The sequence below is a fragment of the Phascolarctos cinereus genome, unplaced genomic scaffold (genome assembly GCF_003287225.1).
Source record: "Phascolarctos cinereus isolate Bilbo 61053 unplaced genomic scaffold, phaCin_HiC Scaffold_726;HRSCAF=1367, whole genome shotgun sequence".
Taxonomy (NCBI): domain Eukaryota; kingdom Metazoa; phylum Chordata; class Mammalia; order Diprotodontia; family Phascolarctidae; genus Phascolarctos; species Phascolarctos cinereus.
In genome coordinates, this window is record NW_027556098.1 from 113,869,415 (window position 1) to 113,887,671 (window position 18,257).

Consider the following 18,257-nt stretch of genomic DNA (forward strand, 5'->3'; position numbering starts at 1 on the left):
ATGATTATACCCTGGTTTTTGTTTTTGTTTTTGTTTTTTGCTAAACCTCTTGTAAACAAACTTTTTTTTTTAAAGATCATTTTAAAGACTTGACAGTTGAGCAAAGTACACATAATGTATACATTTTACAAAGCTTTAGATTTTCTTTTAAATCTGTAGTTTAGAATATTGACAGACAAAAATATTTACATAAACAATTAAAAAGGGCATATTTAAGAACCTAGTAACGAAAATCTATACCAATAAAACATTGGCTAAAAAGCCCCCCCATCAAACTTCCATTAAGAAATTTTCCCAGTTGCAAACTTTGTTGATAACTACTATCTGGGAAATTCAAACTGTTGAAAATTCACATTCAGTTGATCAGGTACTTTTGTTAATGTTAATTCCAATAGAAGTTCCAGTTGTGCTAACAAAAATTATTTTATAGAGCTAGAAAAAGTAATAACAAAATTCATCTGGAAGAACAAAAGGTCCAGAATATCAAGGCACTTAATGAAAAGAAATGCAAGGGAAGGTAGCTTAGCTGTACTAGATCTTAAATTGTATTATAAAGCAGCAATCATGAAAACTACTTGGTACTGGCTAAGAACTAGAGTGGTGGATCAGTGGAACAGGTTAGGTACACAAGACACAACAGTCAATGACTGTAGTAATCTACTGTTTGATAAATCCAAAGACTCCAGCTTCTGGGATAAGAACTCAACTATTTAACAAAAACTGCTGGAAAAACTGAAAAATAGTGAGGCAAAAACTAGGCATAGACCAACATATTAAACCATATACCAAGATAAAGTCAAAATAGGTACATGATTTAGATAGAAAGGTTGATACTATGAGATAACTAGGAGAGTAAGGAATACTTTACCTGTCAGATCTATGGAGAAGTGAAGAATTTATGACCAGACAAGAGATAGAGAACATTATGAAATGCAAAATGAATGATTTTGATTATATTAAATTGAAAAGTTTTTGACAAATAAAGTCAATGCAACCACGATTAGAAGGAAAGCAGAAAGCTGGGAAACAATTTTTAAGCCAGTGTCTCTGATAAAGGCCTCATTTCTCAAATATAGAGAGAAATGAGTCAAATTTATAAGAATACAAGTCATTTCTCAATTGATAAATGGTCAAAGGATATGAACAAGCAGTTTTCAGATGAAGAAATTAAAGCTATCTATAGTCACATGAAAAAATGCTCTAAATCACTATTGATTAGAGAAATACAAATCAAAACAACTCTGAGGTACCACCTCACCCCTATCAGATTGGATAATATGACAGCAAAGGAAAATGATAAATGTTGGAGAGGACATGGGAAAATTGGAACAATAACGTGCTGTTGGTGGAGTTGTGAATTGATCCAACCATTCTGGAGAGCAATTTGGAACTGTGCCCAAAGGGCTATCAAACTGTGCATACCCTTTGACCCAGCAATATCACTTCTATGTCTGTATCCCAAAGAGATCATGAGTCTTGTATTTGAAGATGAAATCTTTCTGTTGAGCTCTGGTCTTTTTATCAGTAAGGTATGGAGGTCCCCTGTTTCATTGAATATCCATTTACTCCCCTGAAAGATCATGCTCATTTTCGCTGGGTAGTTGATCCTTGGTTGTAATCCAAGCTCTTTTGCCTTACAGAATATTCCATGCCCTACAGTCTTTTAATGTAGAAGCTGCAAGGTCCTGTGTAATCCTGACTGTGGTTCCATGATATTTAAATTGTTTCTTTCTGGCTGCTTGCAGTATTTTCTCTTTGACCTGGTAATTTTGGAATTTGGCTGCTATGTTCCTTGGGCTTTTCAATTCGGGATCTCTTTCAGGAAGTGATCGGTGGATTATTTCTATGGCTATTTTGCCCTCTGGTTCTAGGACCTCAGGGCAGTTTTCCTTTATGATTTCCTGAAAGATACTGTCCAAGCTCTTTCTTTCATCAATAATTTTTAAGTTGTCTCTCCTGGATGGATTTTCCAGGTCAGTTGTTTTACCAATGAAATATTTAATGTTTTCATCTATTTTTTTCAATCTTTTGTTTCTGTTTGACTGATTCTTGCTCTCTTATAGAGTCATTAGATTCCATTTGCTCAATTCTGATTTTTAACGAATTGTTTTTTTCTCTTAGATTTTGTACCTCCTTCCTCATTTGGCCAATTATATTTTTTAGGGACTTATTTTCTTCAGTGTACTTTTTTTTTCCAGTTGGCCAATTGTATTTTTCAAGGACTTGTTTTCTGCAGTTAATTTTTGTCCTTCTTTTCCCAGGCTATTGACTCTCTCTTGCATACCTTTCATTTTTTCTTCTAGCTCTCTCATTTGACTTTTAAAATCCTTCTTGAGTTCTTCTAAGAAGGGTTTTAGGGCTTCAGACCAGTTCATATTCCCTTTTGAGGTTTCAGATGTGGGTTTGTTGACAATGTTGTCCTCTTCAGAATTTCTGCCTTGATCTTTGCTGTTTTCATAATATGAATCTATGGTACGTTTCTTTTTGTTCATGGTGTTTGCTTATTTCCTGACCTTTAAAGAGATTGAGCTCTTCTGATGGGGAGCAGAGGACACTGACCCAAGCTTCCTGTGTTGGAAGCCTAGGGCTTGGTCACTGGCTTTGTGAGCTGAGGTCTCCAGTGCTGGTAATTGGAGGCTATAGGGTTCTGCAGCTTACCTGGTGTTGGCTTGGAATCAGCAATGCTGGAACTCTAGGGCAACTCTAAGGTTGCCTGCTTTTCCTTTCCTTTCACTTTCTTCAGCTCCTTTCAGATGGATGTTGCGGGGTGTTTATCCACTTGGGACCCTTTGTAGTGCTGTTTCCCTTATTTTTGCTGAGGTACTGGGAGACAAGGTTGCTGCAGAATGCCAGGCATCTGGGGGTTTTCCACACTGGTTTCCACCAGTTCCCCCACCCTCGCTGAGGCATTCGAGGGTCCAGGTGTTGGTGTGCTCCACTACCTGGATTTCAGGATCTCCTCCTGGTATGCTAAGGTGAGGCTTTCAGTTAGCTTGTTGGGATACCTCCTGTTCTGTACTGTTTACCTTCCCCCAGGGCAAGAGGGGCCTTTCCCCTTAATCCCTCAAGCTACCTAGGGTGCAGGACTGCTGCATACCATCTTTCTTCTGATTAAGCTGTTCCAGAGTTTTTCCTTGGGTGATATTTTCTGGGTTTTCAGAGGTTAATAAGGGAGGGTGAGAGCGATTTACTTCTTACTCTGCCATCTTGGCTCTTGGAAGCAGAACTCCCCAAAGAGATCATAAACATGGGAAAAGGACCCGCATGTACAAAAATATTTATAATAGCCCTATTTGTGATGGCAAAATATTGGAAATTGAGGGGATGGGTTGGGGAATGGATGAACAAGTTGTGGTATACAAATGTAAAGGAACACTATTGTGTTATAAGAAATGATGAGCAGGTATACTTCAGAAAAACCTGAACTTATATGCCAGGTGAACTAAGCAGAATCAGGAGAACATCGTACACAGTAACAGCAACATTGTGCAATGACTAACTTTGATAGACTTGGCTCTTCTCAGCAATGCAAGGATCTAAGACAACTCCAAAAGACTCATGATGGATAATACTATTCATATCAAGAAAAAGAATCACGGAGTCTGAATGTAGATCAGAGTATATTATTTGCTCTCTCTCTCTCTCTCTCTCTCTCTTTTTGTTTCTTCTTTCTAGGAGTTCCTCCCATTGGTTCTAATTCTTCTTTACAACATGACTAATGTGAAAATATGTTTAATATGAATGTATATGTAGGACCTATATCAAATTGCATGCAGTCTTGGGGAGGGAGGAGGAGAAGGTGGGGGAGAAAATTCAAAACCTAAAATCTTATGGAAGTGAATGTTGAAAACTGAAAATTAATTAATTAATTAATTGAAAAAGAAATTCCAGTTGTGCCAGGAGCTTGCTTGAAGTCCTCTTATTTCCATTGATATCATCACCAGCATCTTGTAAATGAAATCTTTAGTCTTTATGTTGTAACTCCTAGTTTTAAAAGTTTCATTTTTGACCTCTTAGTTTATAAAATTCCACATAAAAAGAAAATCCATTTAATTTTTAGTAAGTCCATAAAATGCATTTATCTTCTTTTTAGACACTTTTATGGGACTAGAGATCTTTTAAAGCTTTTAATTCTTCTATTAAAGTTTTATTTTGATTTTCAAAGACTGCAACTAGATTTTCCAAACACTTAAATTCTTTTTTCTTTCTATGGCATTCTTGAGCAGCTTCTCTATTTTTCACCAATCTTATCTCTCTTTTCAACTGTGGACCATCTGTTTTGGTTGTCTGAGATGTTGTACTGACCGGAGATGTCATCACTACTGTCTGTGGAATGTTAGTATTTGCTGGTGTGGTCTGAATCTGATAAGTCTGCATATCTCTTGATGCAGTCTGTACAACCAATTGGTTGCTAGGGACAATTATCTGCTGTCCATCAGATGTCTGTGCATACTGAAGAATTGCTGTTCATTATTGAGTATTGTCTGGATTTGTCATTGTTAATGCCTGCAGCCCCTGTACTCCGTCTGTGTTTGGACTGGCCAGTTGTAATATTCCATTTGGGGCAATGGCAATGTATTATCCAGTGCTTGTCTGGTAGATAGGAGTTGGGACAGATGTAGATGTGACTGTTGAAACTCCGGGATTTTCTCTGTCTCCCTTCCCATCTCTGGTGTGTTCTGAAGAAAGGTGGTTCAAGATTTTTTTTGTAAGACTAGTGCTGTGCTAAAAACACCTCGAGCTTTTTGTGAAGAGCCTATGCTATCAGATGAATCCTGAGAATTTTCACTATCTGACCAAGATGATACTTGCACTGTCTGTACTTGCAGGAGTGAGGGTGGGGTGTGTGTGTGTGTGTGTGTGTGTGTGTGTGTGTGTGTGTGTGTGTGTGGGTGTGAATTATTGTAGAGCAGTGTGGATGAACCCCTGACTCTACTTGTTCTCCAGAAAGATGTACACCTGTCACTGGTGCAGCTCCTCTTAGTGACATCTGTTGAGCAGCATGAGTGATATGAGCACCCTTCTGAACTGTTACTTTTGTGGGAATCACGTAATCAACTGAGGCCCCTCCCGACGTCCCCGTTGGGGTTCTCTGGAAGAGAACTTCCCCTCCCCGGAGAATCAAGTTCGGAGCCTGGTCTCTGTACCGCCCACCCTTGGTGGGTTTGTGGGCTTCCCGGGCGGGTCAGGTCGTCTTCCTCCCCGACAGCACCACTGTATTCTTTTCCGTGGTTTTTTTTTTAAATTTTAACTTTTGATCTGTTTCTTCTTTCACAACCGTGACTAATATGGAGATGTTTTACATATCACATGGATAACATATCAAATTGCCTACCATTTTAGAAAGAGGGGAGAGGAGGGAGAAAAATTTGGAACTCAAAGTCCTGTAAACATGAATGCTAAAATTTGTCTTGACATGTAATTGGGGGAGGAAAAGCAAAATACTATTTAAAAAAAATCAATTGTGGGGTAGCTAGGTAGCCCAGTGGATAGAGCATCAGCCCTGGAGTCAGGAGGATCTGAGTTCAAATTCGGCCTCAGACAGTTGCAAGTTGAGTGATCCTGGGCAAGTCACTTAACACCAATTGCCTCCAAAAAAATTAATTGTCAGAAGCCTTATTGTTTTCATAGAGAACATATTAGACAAGACATACTGGGGCTCAGGAGTCTTTGTCCTCTCACCCCACACAGTTCTGTCTCTATAGGGCTGTGTAGTGAGAAGAATATAGAACTAAAAGATAGGAGACCTGAACTGTGCTCCCAGATCCTTAGTTACTTACACAAGTAACTAAAAATTGCATTGCTGGGCCTTAGACTCTTCTTACAAATGAGGAGGTTAATTTAGATGATCTCTAATTATTGTCATCTCTAATTATTGTCAGATCTATTTCTTGGTTGCCTAATCCTTGAAGATTTGCTATATAATCATATTATTGATTTCTGAAAATTGCTTTAATTTACTTCCTATTAGTGAGAAATGAAAGTGAAGCATCTACTGAACTTGAGAAAAAAGTGATTCTCAATGAATTTGTTTGGTTGTTGGATTTGGACCCAGTCATATATGTATTTGCTATCTATTTGAAGCAGCATAGAGATGTTAAGGATTCATTTATTCATTCAAAAAAAGCATTTCTTAATTACTTGTATGTTCAAGGCACTTATTAAACAAGGGGAATACAAAGACAAAATTAAAAAAACCCCAACTGTCTTTATCCCAAAGGCATTCTGCTAAAGGGATACAACATTTAGACAGATAAACACAATACATTTTGAGAAGGGAGCGACAGCATTGACAACTTAGAAAAGGCTTCCTGTAGGAGGTGGCAGTGATGGGGTCATGGGACCTGAACCCCTAAAAGGAAAAGACCATGTTTTGGGGATCTGGACCCCTTAAAAGGAAAAGCCCCGGAACTTTCCCTCAAATTCAGCAGCCCTGATCCCTGGGTTCTCCTAAAACATCCTGCAAATCCAAGTCAATAATCCTTTTAACTGCCCTTTCTGGGGCTCTCTGGACAGTTAGCTCCTTCCATTTTCTGCACCTGCCCCCACCCCAGGCTACTTGTCACTCCTTGATCCCATCCAGATTTTCTCGCAATCTTTTTCTGTATAAAAATATCAGTTTCATCCTCATCAAATGCACAGATTCTTAGACTCTGGCCTGCTTGTATTGGCATCACAGATACTGCAGACTCACTAGGAATCTTGCCCACCCAACCGGGTGTCTTAATAAATTTTCTACTTGGACTGAAAGGATTGAGTGGTGGAATTCTTTCGAGGCAGACTCCCTCCCTGTCCCCTCGCATTTCGGGGTTCCTCACACCCTTGTACTACAAAAGTACTTGGGCCTTGAAGAAAGTTAAGAATTCTAAGAGGCAGAAGTGAGGAAGGAACTAATTTCAGGTATGTGGAACAGTTGGGGAAAAGGTGCGGAGGTGGTAAGTGGAACAGCAAGCTGGGGAATGGTAAAGGAAGTTAGTACGGCTGACATAACTAATATGGAGTTGAATTTTAGAATTTGACAAAGCACTTTCCTCATAGTAACTCTGTATTGTACACGGATTATGGTCCCCATTTGATAAGAGACAAGAATAAAGTAAATCTCAGAGTGGTTAAGTCACTTGCTCAAGGTTACACTGTCAATGAAATGACTAAGTGCTTGAACCCAGGTCTCCTGACATTATTAGGTCCAGTGATCTTTCTGTTCAGAGAACACTGCTTCTCTGATGTTTAAGATAACATCATCAGAGCAAAAGGAAAAGAACAAAAGGAAAGAGAAACCAAATGAAGATCAGATGTTGCCTGAGGTCTCTTTGGGCTTTTTCGTAATGATTCTATTGATGTAGAGAAGGTAAAATGAGAATTACTTCTTTAAACTCTGGTAGGCAGGTGGTGACTTTGCTTCTCAAAATGAGGAAGCTAAAAAGACCCTTCTGAATCAAAAGATAAGTGATCACAAAATCCAGAGGGAACCACCCTGCTCCACCACCAGGTGTTGAAATCCTTGTAAAGGATTAGATTTTAAAGACACATGAACCACTGTACAGCTGAAGGAAAATGAGGCCGCAGTGACTCAGGATGTAGCCAAGAACGTCATGAGTTTGAAGGGCCCTGAGTGGGAGGCCACTGGATCTTACAGAAAAGTTGTAAGAAAAGCACACAGGACGGGGAAGGAAGCAAGGAGGCCAAAGAAAATCAGAGGATAGATGGAAGGAAGTTTCATAGACTTTAGGACTGAAAGGGACATCTGGAGTCATTTAGAGGTCATCTAGTCCAACCGTCCTCATTTTACAGGTGAAGAAACTGAGGCCCAGAGATTTTAAGAGATGTGCCCAAGGATACACAGCAGATTAGCAGAGGTATGATTGGAAGCCAGGTCCTCTGATACTAAACCTGGTAGCTATAATTCCATTGTAGCTAGTTGCCTTGGGAGAAAGATTTCTATATTTGGGTGGTCACCCTATAGGTTGTTATTCACAAACCTCATTTATTATTATTAGTGGTAGCAATTATCTCTAATTAATAAATAATAGCATTAATAATGGTGTCTTATACTTACATAGCACTTTAATGTTTTTGAAGTGCTTTTGCTTAAATTTTCTTGGTTGATCCTCTGTGAGTCAGATTAGGACAAAGTAAGTGTGTAAGGAAAGCACTGCCATGGTTAGAAACTTTAGAGTGGAAAGACTGACATTAAAACCTTTCGACTCTTAAGAAATGTGACTTACCCTTTGAAAAGGTTTTTTCGGTACATCTGGTTGGGGAAGAAAAAAAAGTCCCATCTCTGGGATAGTACTGTATGTGTATGTACCAGTTCTGCTACGCTCCTCCTCCCTCCTGCCACACCTATTCCAGGAAGTATCCAGTGGTCAGGGCAAAAGAATAGATAAGATCACTTCATTCACAGATGTGCTTCCTTCTGGTTTCTCCCAAGAGCTCAAAGCGCTCCCCAACCCCAGGGCCTGTGCTCAGAACTTGAGTTTGCCTAGCTGGAGAGAACCACATCAGTGTTTTATCTTTATCTGGTACCTGAAAAGTCACCTACCATTCACAGAGAAGTTCTTAATAACAAAGACTTTCACAGACTATTGAAGCTGTAAGAGCCTTTATAAGTCACCTCGTCCAAACTCCGTTATTTTATAGATCAATCTAGCAAACAAGTAAGAAACATTTATTAAGCACCTACTATGTACTATAGGGAGGAGACACAGTGCTAAAGTGCTGGAGAATGAAAAAAAAAAGGCAAAAGACAGTCCCTACCCTCAAGGAGCTTACACACTAACAATTATAATGAATCAAAAATGTAGAGGCAGAGTATGCCTTAGAGGTCATCTGGCACTAAACCCTCATTTTACACATGAGAGAATGGAGGTCTTGCATAGTAAATTAACTTGCTGTTACTAAGTAGCAGAATGAGGATTCAAATCTAGATTTCCTGACTAAATTCATCTGCCTTTCTCTACAATGCCACCCCATACTACCTTCTCTCAGTCTTACTTTATTTAAAAACTCTTTTTAATGTTCTTTTCTTTATTGGTGTCTTTTGCTTTTATACTACATTCATTTCTTAATCTATTCCTCTGTGTCCTCTATTTAAGGTATATTCTACCTCTAAATCTATGATTCATTAAAATCATTAGATGGTAGGCTCCTTGAGGGTAGGGAAGGTCTTTTGACTTTTTCTTAACTTCCCCCCCTGCACTTAACACAGTGCTTAGGCCCTGTAGCACATAGTAGGTACTTAATAAATGTTTATTGCTTGCTTGCTTGATCTATAAAATACAGAGTTTGGACTAGGTGACTTATGAAGGCCCTTATACCTTTAATAATCTATGATAAGTATTTGTCCTACCCAGAGAGCCATCACTGTAACAAAGATTAGCAAAGAAGAGGGGAAAACAGATCAGCAAAATGAATCAATGCATACAAGGGGATGTGGTGAAGTGGAAAGGATGCTGGGTTGTGGAGTCAGAGGAATTCCATTAAAGCCCAGACCTGGTTCAAATCCCAATCCTGTTCTGTGTAACCTGGGGCAAGTCAATTTACCTCTGGGTCTCAGTTTCATCATTTATAAAATTAGGGGGTTGTATTAGATGGCCTCTAAGACATATTCCACCTCCAAATCTGTGATTCTATATTGAACCATGCTAACTAACAGTATATTTAAGATTCTACATTCATGGCTCATCAAGAGAGGGAGGTGCATTTTCTCATTTGTTTTCTAAAGCTATGCTTGGTCATTATACTTATATAATATTCAGTTCATTTTTAAAAGTTTACACTATTGTAATTACTGTCTATATTGTTTTCTTGGTTCTACGTCATTTTGCATTAGTTCATATCTTTCATTACTTCTCTGTATTCTTCATATTTGTTATTTATTTGAATACAAATTTTGATCAATATCTTTTACTTGTTGTGTTGAGTCCTTCATGCCATGTCCAACTCTTTGTGAACCACGGACAAGGTTTTCTTGGCAAAGACACAGGAGGGTTTGCCATTTTCTTCTCCAGTGTGTCCCCATTTTACTGCTGAGGAACTGAAGCAAACAGGAGTTAAGCCACTTGCCCAGGGACATAGAGCTAGTAAGTGGCGGAGGTTAGATTGGTACCCAGGTCTTTCTGTCCCCACCTTTTATTTTTACACTGCCTAATTGTCCCCCTATATTCCTCCTTTTCCTTTCTCCCAGAGAGCTGTCCTTTATAACAAAAACCTTTAAAAGATAAAATAAGAGGAAGAAGAGAAAAAGTTAGCAAAACCAATCAATACATAAAAAAAATCTGACAACTTATACAATATTCCACCACATGCACAAAGGAGGTGCAAAGGAGAGGGGCAAGGTACTCTCTCTTATCCCCTCTTTAGGGCCAGTCTTATTCTTTGTAATTTTGCCGCATTCATCTTGATGGTTTTTTGGTAATTGTCCTTTCTAGCTCACATTGCTGTCAGCATTGCTCATATTATTTTCTTGGCTCTGGTCATTTCACTTTGTATAAATTCATATAAGGTTTTCCATGTTTCTCTGTATTCATCATATTCACCATTTTTATAGCATGGTAATATTCCATTACATTCATGCACCCTAACTTGTTGAGCCATTCTCCAATGAGCATCATCTTTGTTTCTCACTCTTTGCAACCACAAAAAAAGTGCTATTATAAATATTTTGGCATAATGGGATATTTTACTTCTACTATCTTTGACCTACTTGGGGCATAGGTCTAGTAGGGGGAGCTTTGAGTCAAAAGGTATTTCTGTTTTAGTCATTTTCTTAGCATCATTCCAAAGTGTGCCTGTCTTTTTGCAGTCCCTCCACCACTAATTTATATCTTTTATTGTCTTTGACAATTTGCTGAGTGTGAAGTAAAAAATCTGGGTTGGTTTGATTGCATTTCTCTTAGTGTTAGTGATCTAGAATAATTTTTCATATTGTGTAATTAAAACACTTGTCAATGGCAACAATTCAACTGAATCACAAGTTAGAATATATATATATAGGCTTTAAGTCTGATGAAGAATTTTTCTTAAAACAACCCAGTGAGATAGATAAGGTAGATGTTACTTTAACCCTTTGTAACAGATGAGGAAACTCAAAGTCAGAGACTCGAAGTGACTTAGCTAATATTCCACAGCTAGTACTAAATGGCAGACAACAGAGAATTGGAGTTTAGGCCCTGTTGGCTTTAAACTCAGGTCTCTCCATTACACCAAGTCTCTTCATTACAAGACATATGTCTTGAGATTTATACTGGCCAGCTTGGAGGTAGGACACAATAAAATAGATCTCTTCCAGCCACTTTCCACTGGAAGTGCTTCTTACATGTGCTAAATAGAGCTGGCAAGTAAGAACTACAAGAGATGTGAACTAGGGGGCAACTTCCCTGGTGTCCTAAGCTGCTCCTGAGCTACTGCTCTAGCTTGGTCCAAGCAGGACTGTGGGGATGGGCCAGAGGGGACCTGGTGGTAAGGGAGTTTGCATTTTGATGAAGGCTCATAGGAGTGATTCAGATGAGGACTGCTTTTAGCATTGCCCGAAATCAGATTATGATGGATGCTTTGATTAGAAAGGAAACTTGAACTAAGACTTTCCTCTGGGCAAAAAAATGAAAAGGAAAGAGACTTTACCTTTAGCCACCTTCTCTGTCCCCAGCTCTTGACCTCCTTTCCCTCATCTCACATAGCCAGTGTCCTTAGGCTGGTCAGGATCATCCACGCCATCCCCAGCCATAAACTAACATAGACTCCATAGACTTCATAGACATAGAACGTTAGAAATCAGGATATCAATCAGGATAATCATAGCACAGGGCTGTTGGGAGGATCTTATGAAATACTTGTATGTAGATTTTATATAAATCTAGCTATTTTTATTATCCTAGATTTACAGCTGGAAGGGACCTAAAAGGTCATCTAGCCCATGCTTCTCATTTGACAGATGAAGAAACTGAGGGTCAAAGAGACTGAGTGAAATGACCATGTAGAAAGTAAATAGCAGAGTCAAGGTTTGAACCTGGGTCCTCTGACTTAATATCTTGTATTCTTTTTTTTCTGTACCATACTGCCTTTCTAGGTGGGAAGGAGCTGAGGCCCAGAAAAATGAATTAACTTGCCCAGGATCACACAGCTAGTTATTCTCTTCCTCAAACTTTTCTCCAATCCCGGATCCAAACAAAACCTGCCAAGGTGCCTTTTCCTGAAGGCATGAGTGCTTTGATAACCTAGTCACTGTAAAAAATAAAAATTAGAAAAAAATATATATACACTCACACATATATGCACACATATACATTTGTATACATACACATATACAGATACACATAAGCATCTATACATCTATACATACATATACATACATACATACACACACATATATATGTAAAATGAATGCCAGTGAGTGAATATATTACCCCAACAGATAAAACATTTGCAGTTTAATAAGGGATTGAAGGCTTGAAATATTATATATAACAAATGCCAGTGGGTTAATATATTTTCCCTACCCGATAAAACAGTTGCAGTTTAATAAGGGCTTAAGAGAATGATTAAGAAGATGACCGCTTCAGGTGTTGATGCTAGCAAGGCCCAGATATAGTTTCCTTGAGAGCGATATGTTGCCCGCAACCAGATTGTACATCGAACGGAGAGGCGTGAAATAACTTATGACATGGGCCAGGCGGAGTAGAATTTATTCATCTGAGGGCACAGAATATATAGGGAAGATCTAGACTAACTTCAAAGAGTCCTCCCCATGAGATACTCCCCAGAACATCTGCTGAGGATGTAACAATCATGAATTTCCTCCTTATCAGGGTTCCTAGATTGGGCTGTAGATTCCAAGGTTTTCCCAGGCGCCTAGGCGCCACCTGCATAGAGGAGTAAATACATAAATCTAAGGTTCAAAGAGAGAGAAGGGATATCTCAGAGACCTCTTTATCAGGAAGGAATTTGGGGAGCCATACCACTTAATCCTTGAGCCCTTTGGGGTGAAAGCCTGAGCAGAGGTCAAACTCTGCCTTGGATCTTAAACCCTTATCAGACTCTTAAGATCGGCCCTCAACAGGGATAGAGAAAGTCTTTCTAAATTTTTCAAATCTTATTACCTAGATGGCTTCTTGCTCTGGCTATCTCTAGGTCCAGTCTATTGCTTTGAGGTTGAGGATAAACTGGTTTTGTGTAAAACAGAACCTGCTGTGGAAAGACCAAGCAGGTGTGTCTGTCTTAATCTGTCTTAGAACTATAGATCTAGAGCTGAAAAGAACACCAGAAGTCCTCTAGGCTAACACCCTTTTCCAGATGTTCAAACTGAGGTGCAGGGAGGTAAGTTACTCGGAAAGGTCACACAGGTGACCCAGCTAGTGCTTTTTTAAAAAGTAGATTTTGATTAATATCTTTTATTTTCCTATCACCTATATTTCTGCCTGTATCTTTCCTTCTCTTCCCTCCCAGAGAACCATGCTATATATATATGTATGTGTATATATATATATATATATATGTATGTATATATATATATATGTATGTATATATATATGTATATCTGTATATATATGTGTATATACACATAAACACACATACACAAATATAAAAGAAAAAAGAGAGGGAGGGGGGAAAATCTGCAAAACCAATCAACAACGACAACAAAATTGGACACCAATGTTCTTTCCACTGTACCACATTTCTCCTTATTCCAGGTGCTATGAAGTTCAGAGAAAACACAGTTCTTACCTTCAATCAATATTGCAAGATTCAATTCTAAATGGCTATGGGTTGTCCTCTAGTAATGATGAATACCATACTTTGTTATAAGGGTTTTACTTTTTTTAAAATTTTTCAGTGGGAGGGGGAAGTAGGAAGGAGAGAGAATAAATGCTTATAACAATAAATACACAATTAAGAAGGAAACACACACATGTAGACAAGGCACCATACACAATCTATCCCAGTGATTCCCGGACTTTCAAGAACAGTCTCAGAAAATTGTCTTTCCTAAAATGGAACCATTAGTCAATGACATCATCATGGAGCCCGAAGTCGATATGCCTCGCCAATACTGATGGTGGGGAAGTCAAAATACGTGTGACCCTCACATATGTAGACTATTGGACTTTGAACAAGAGAATCTCAGAAACACAGAGCTAAGATCAGTACGTTCTGCCATGAATGAAAGATGTCTCTGCTAGACAGCCCAGTGGTTTTCAGTATTTGAGACTTGTACAATATATATTATCAGATCAGATCCTGTGGTAGAAGAGATAAGAAGATTATGTTAGTGTTGCAGAAGAGGCTGGGAGGTAAGATGGTAGATTTGGCTCACCACCGGGCTCTCGCCCTCAGCTCTGCTTCCTATCCTAAGAAACTACAGCAGGCTTCAGTTCTTTACAATTCCTGTCCTGAGATTCTCAGCACACAGTGAAACCTGTAACAAGGTCTCCCACCTTCTACTCTAAGTGACTGAATTCTCCCCCATCTCGCTCTATTGTGGATGCAGAAAAGTGATCGGGGAGGTGGTACAACTGCCTGGTCCCTTTCCAAGTTAACATTTTTATGTGTGTCAATCCATCAATCAATCAACAAACATTTATTAAACCCTGGTAATAGTAATATAAGCCAAGAAATAAAAAATAAAAAAAAGACAGTCCTTGCTCTGAGGAACCTATATTCTAATGAAGGAAGATAATATATTAAAGGAAGTTGAAAGTAGGGAGGGGCATAAAGACACCCAGCACCAGGGCATGGTGGAGAAGTCCAGAATGCAGCCTGGTGAGAAATGAAGAGGTGGCTGGTCTGGGTCCTTCCTTATACGAAGGTGCATGGAGGAGCTCTCTGATGAGAGGGAGGGGCCCCAAGGACACAAGGTACTTTGGAGTTTGGGTTCCTGGGCTGAAGTGATCTTCCAGGCTGAAGAGGTTTCTGGGTCATAATGGAGAAGTCCTAGAGTGCAGACTGCTATGCAATGAAGAGATAACTGACAGGGGCCCTTCTGGGAAGACTTTCTCCCCAGTGGTAAGAGGAAGTGGGGGTGGGGATGGGGACTAGACTTACAGTAGGGAAGTAAGGGGGGGGGAGGGTTGTTGTGAGAATCCATGGAAGTGTTCCCCCATGTGTAGGGCAGGATTTTCCTAATCCAGGGATGGGGAACTTGAGGCCTTAAGTATGGCCTTTTGACCAAATCCTTATTTGTACTGTAAAATTTGGATTAAGTCAAAAGGTCGCACTTAAGGACCTAGAAGGCCATGTGTGGCTTTAGGGCAGCAAGTTCCCCACCCAGTCCTAATTATTTCTTTTTCTATGCTATTTAAATAAACACTTTTTGTTTTGAATTCATTTTAGCGCTTATGTTGGCCTAATAAAAGGAAACCTCAGAGGAGGTTTGTGAGCTGAGGTTTTGAATGGATCCTGACCCACTGTGTAATATGAACCTGGGGTGACTATCTAGTAACAAGCTACAGTGGAATCACTTTCAGTTTTATGAAGCATTTTACTTGCAATGGCCATGTGAGCTAGTTAGCACAGGATTATTATACCCATTTTATAGATGAGGAAACTGAATGTCAGAGAGGTTAAGCGATATGTCCATGGTCCAACAGCAAGTGATGATCAGAGCTGGATTCGAACCCAAGTCTCTTGACTCCAAGTCCATAGAGACATCTCGCATAATGGAAAAGGCACAGAATTGGGAGTTGAAAGACCTCACTTCAAATACTGCCTCTGATCCTTATTACCTGGGCCAGAGACTGAACCCTTCAGGGCTCAGGTTCCTTTCCCTATATAGTGAGGGGATTAGATTTGTCTCTGAGGTCTCTTCCAGCTCTGGGTCTGTGACTTTTAGCACCTACCACCCACTGGAAAATCAAATGAGATCACTTGTGTAAAGCACTTTGTCCTTCATAAAACAATCAACCACAAGCATTTATTAAGCACTTACTATGTGCCAGGGAAGGGAAGGGGCAGCTTGGTGGCACAGTGGATAGAGTGCTGGGCTTGGAGTCAGGAAGACCTGAGTTCAATTTCAGCCTCAGAAATTTCCTAGCTATGTGACCTTGGGCAAGTCACTTAAGCTGTGTTTGGCACCGGAGAAGTAAATGGCAAACCACACCAACATCTTTGCCAAGAAAACCCCATGGACAGAGGTCCACAGAGTCTTGAAGAGTTGGACACGAGTGAAACAAATGAATAACAACAACAAATAAGTCAGGCAGGCTTACTTTCTATAGGAAAACCAACATATAGACGATAGCAGAAAAGGTTTCCTCATCTGTCAGATGGGAATAATAATAGCACCTATCCCCCAGGGTTGTTGTGAGGATAAAATGAAATATTTATAAAGCTCCTTGCAAACTTTAAAGTGTGCTAAGCTAGCTATTGTTTTAGCTACTATTATTACCTACCTCTAAGGGTTTTCATGAGGCTCAAACATATATAAAGGGCTTTGCAATTTATTAAAGTCTTATGTAAATATCAGGTATTAGTCCCTTGAGTAGAATATAAGCCTCCTGAGGGCAGGGATTAGTTCATATTTCTCTTTGCTTTGCACATAATAGATACTTAATAAATGCTTTTAGGATTGGATTTTCTTCTTTTGGCAGACATTAGTGTTAATAGAGCAGATTGGGTTTGAAAGAGAAATTCTGTGTAACAACTATTTTCCCAAGTTCCCACTCCTTTTATTATTAGCCCAGCTGCCCTTGTGGTATTATATTCACTCTGATATTCTAAGCTCTTCATTTGTTCTACTCCCACTTCACAGAATAGGTGGCTAAGGGTGGTTTTTTAAAGTGTGGGATGTAGGAGTAATTCGAAGAGATTGTGGTTGTAATGTCAGCTGTTTGCCTTCAGTTCTTCTGCACTATCCTTTTCAGGGAACTGGGGCTGCCCAAGAGGATACACCCCTATTTCTTATTTATAAGCTTTGGTCCCATTTTCCAAGGCTGCTGCTAAGGGACTATGTGCCAGGCAAGGGCATAATTAGTGTTATGTTGTTAATAGCTGAAAATTATTTCACAAGTTTTCAAAAGTTTCACTGGTAAAGTAACTTTCAATGCCTTAGCCAAAATCTAGGAGTGAGAATGGGAAGTCTAGGAATAATATCTGGACTGTACAAGACATTTCTGAGTAAGGCTCCTCAGATCACATGAGTCAGTGGTTGCCTACTCTGACCCCAAAGGCAGACTGATTCTGGGCATTGAATGTATCTGTTTCTGAGCAAATAAGGAAGTGTTCTCTACCCTAAGATGGGTGCTATGTTCAAGGCTTCCTTCCTTTTAGATATGCCCTTAGTGATCGCTGTGAATTGTTCTCCCAAGTGGAATACTCTAGAACATATATGGCTATAGTTATAATTGAGGGGAAATGTCATTAATCACATGAGGACATGCAGAGAAGGCATCTGGTATGATGGAAAGAGTTCTGAATTTAGAGTCAGAACACTTGGGTTCCCCTCATGTCTGCATTACTGGATATGTGACTCTGGACAAACACTTAACCTCTCTGGTGTTCAATTTCTTCATCTGTGAAATGGAGGGGACGTAGTGTACTAAATGATCTCTAAGGTTCCTTCCAGTTCTAAGTCCCATTAAGACTCCAGGCTCTGACTGTATGTAAATCATGAATGTTCTCAGAGCTTCAGCTTCCCAATCTATAAAATAAGAGTTGGATTGTGTTAAGAGGTCTTGCCCTTTTCTTGTGTCATGCATCACTTTGGCAGTCTGGTGAAGCAGACCCCTTTTCGGGATATTTTTAAATAATTGAAGGAAATTCCAAATCTCATAGGCTGGTGAAAGTAAAGATGTAATTTTTCTCCTCTAAGTTCATGGACCCCCTGAAATCTATCCATGAACCCCATGGTGGTCCATGGACCCCCGGATAAGAACCCTGTACTAGGTAATTTTTAAGTCCCTAGTGAGTGCTGATTCTATGATTCTTGTGCTTTGCAAAATTCCGAGTCTGGTTAATTGAGACAAAAGGGGAGAATTGGAGTCAATATGTGAATGAAAGTGAAACAATACAGTTTGGGTCTTAGATGAAATTGTGGAATAATGGTAGACTCATAAGATATTGGAATTGGAAAGAACCTTGAGATCATCTAAACACATAATTTCAGAGTTGGAAAAAGGTGTCAAAGTCTGTCTAGTATAACCTGTACTGGACCAAGAATCCCTTCTCCAACATCCCCCAAAAGAAGTCCTCCATCCTTTACTGAAGCTATCATATAATGTGTTGTAAGAGAGTCCCTCTACCTCTTAGTTGTCCATCACACTTCT

General features: G+C 39.4%; 1 protein-coding gene and 1 pseudogene across 4 annotated transcripts in view; one reads left to right on the plus strand and one right to left on the minus strand.

Annotated features, from left to right (window-relative positions):
• The window catches only part of CD86 (CD86 molecule), a 159,593-nt gene that overhangs the window by 107,521 nt on the left and 33,815 nt on the right, over window positions 1-18,257 (plus strand). Inside the window, exon 1 of one of the 4 annotated variants that reach the window (XM_020985927.2) lies at window positions 14,712-14,852. The exons of 2 other annotated variants lie outside the window; for them this stretch is intronic. The gene's annotated coding sequence lies outside the window, so the exon portion shown is untranslated. Of the gene's footprint in view, window positions 1-14,711; window positions 14,853-14,901; window positions 15,001-18,257 lie in introns of those variants that run through there. One more of the 4 variants, XM_020985929.2, reaches the window with a different exon arrangement.
• On the minus strand, window positions 4,090-4,497 carry LOC110208031 (cyclic AMP-dependent transcription factor ATF-1 pseudogene; annotated as a pseudogene).